Consider the following 2716-nt stretch of genomic DNA (forward strand, 5'->3'; position numbering starts at 1 on the left):
GAGTAAGCTGTAAATACGTAGAAATCATAGTAAGAATCTAGGAAAAAACGGATAGAGCTTCCCCTGAAATTGAAGCAAAATCTCAAAAATCTCACCAAAACCATAGAGACTGTAAATAGGCACTCAATGTCTCAGTAGCAAATCCCCATATGGTATACATTAACTGCCAAAAACTTGGTAATCAAAATCACTCATGAACGAGTGGCTCTATGGACAATTGTGTCTATCCAAAATCCCTATAAACTTGTGAAACTGTCACCTACAAGCTGTAAGGCTCACTCGGTATCTGCATATGTATACATGGCAAAAAAAAATGCACAAAACCATGCTGAAAAACTCTTTGAAGTATCCCACATTGTCATACATGAGCACAATAGTTGCCACATAGACCATACTGGAATAACTCACCTGTGAGCAAAATCTCTAGAACCTGACAAACTACCTCATCGATTAAAAAACTCGTCGCGATCGAAAAACACATGGATAAGCAACCACATGTACGCATATAGATAGCATACATATCCTCCAAGCTTTGTGCCCGAAAAAAATAAAAATCTAGCTTACAAAATCCCTATGAAGGTCAAGATGTACCTATCATAGTAGTAGACGTCCGAGAGTCGATGTCATACGTCGAGAAAATCTGGTCAGAAAAGGGCGTGAGAGCTGCCTATGTCATTGGATATGTGTGTTGGAGAAGAAATTGAAGCGCCATAGGATAGCCTAGATCCGCTCTCTCTCGTCCTCGCTATGTCAAAGCCAGGAAAAAGATGCCAATGCCGTCCTGCATGCGCCGGATGAAAACGTCTCGCTTGCTCAAAGATGCAAGAGTCGTCAAAGCCAAGAGTGCGTGTATCAAAAAATTGCCGACGCTCTATATATAGCACACATCTTGCTTCTCTTTCTTCGATGCCGGAGAAGAAGCACCTAATGTCCCTCTATTGTCAAAGCCGATGTCGAATGTTGGAGAAGCATTAAGAGTCCAATCCGATGTTGACAACGTCCGTTTAAAATTACTTACTTTTTGTTGTGCTGCTCAAATGGAGATTTTGACAGCATAAACGACTTCGAAAGGAGATTAAAACCCAATACACAACCCTAGGACGTCTGTTGGAAACACTCCCAATATGACAAAGAAGTTGTAGCACCAACAGAATCTGAAATCCAGCCTAAAATTGTGCGCATGTGCGGACGCAAATTTAGCTTTCTCTCTTTCTAACACCTGCTCTAAGCTCTCCGCAAGAGCTCTATTCTAAGATGTGATACCACTTGTGAGTGCGCTAGGTGTTGAAGCAATGCGGGGTGCGTGGTGCGTGAGGAATGTGAGGGAGGAGAACATCAAAAGACACGTTGTGTGGGTGGAGCTGCTTCGATAATGTGAGAGATCCGCTTATTCTTTCATATAGTAAAGAATAAGGTGTGTGCACAAATGATGGGGGACCCGATGCGTTCAAGCTGAGATAAGAGGTACACTGCCTTTATCCCAATAACTCTTTCCTTGTGGTGAGGAAAGATAATGAGTGAGTAGTCCCCCAAAAGAGCCGAAAGCTAGAATCCACAAGGACATAATCAAAGGTACCTAGATACCTTGGGTAACAACTATGTTCCTAGATACCTTGGGTAACAACTAAATAAAATGACACCTTTTCCTAAGAATCGTGATAGGCCAAAACCGATTCTAGAGAGAAGTACTTTTCTCTCATCAAGTGGGTGGGGACAGGACGTAGAGTGTCCTTTGCCCGGAATTAGTGCAAGCGATTGGCGAAGGCCGAGAGCCATGCGGGAAAGGATTGTGGACATTCTTTCTCGGTCGTCATCGTCAAGTGTTGCTCTCTTACAAACAGCAGCGATGGACGACCCCCGACCTTGACAATAATATCATAGCAAACTTAGCTTCGGAGTCAAGAAGGAATCCTAACAACCTTGCAAGGCTCGATACACCATGCTCCACGTTCAATAATATTATTGGAAGTTGACTACTCTAATGTCAAAAACAATGTTGACTCTAGGACGAGGGGTGCCACCCCTCCCCTTTAAGTGTCACCGGTCCCAAAGCATGGGATCAATGGTCCCAATTGAAAGGCGGGATGGCAATCAATTTGGAATCTAAACTCAGGATCCCGAGTTTAGATTTCAAAAAACTAATCTCGGGAGGTCAGTCACGTGGACCTGTGGAGATCTAATCTCAGGACGCCACGCTTTCCCAACCAGGTTTTGAACCCTCACCATCAACTTGAGGGGTGCACGCCTTGACCAACATGCCCGCGTGTGCCTCGTTGAAGTAGATGTGATTTCACATCTATTTGAAGGTAAATTCGGGATCTCGACATAAAACCTAAACTCGGGATCCCGAGTTTAGTTTTTGTGGACCCCATCATAAAAACTAAACTCGGAATCCCGAGTTTGGTTTTTACCCGCCAACAGCCGAGATCTGCGCGCACCTTTGATTTTGCACAAGAACCATTGATCCCATGGTTGGGATCCGGTGGCACTTAAAGTTGAGGGGTGCCACTCTCAACACTAAAAGCACAGGTTCTTAAATGAAACCCCCCCCCCCCCCCCCCCCCCCCCCCCCCCCGATCCACAGAGAGACTCAGACAAGCATAAGTAAAAGTAAATACATGTGCATTGCAATGAACTATGCGCGCCTCCATGAATAGCACACATGCCTTGGGCCGCAAGGACCCAACATCAAAATTCGAACGCCACAGATTTTTGA

The sequence above is a fragment of the Adiantum capillus-veneris genome, chromosome 21, assembly GCF_014529385.1.
Source record: "Adiantum capillus-veneris isolate H3 chromosome 21, ASM1452938v2, whole genome shotgun sequence".
In the NCBI taxonomy this organism is placed as follows: Eukaryota; Viridiplantae; Streptophyta; class Polypodiopsida; order Polypodiales; family Pteridaceae; genus Adiantum; species Adiantum capillus-veneris.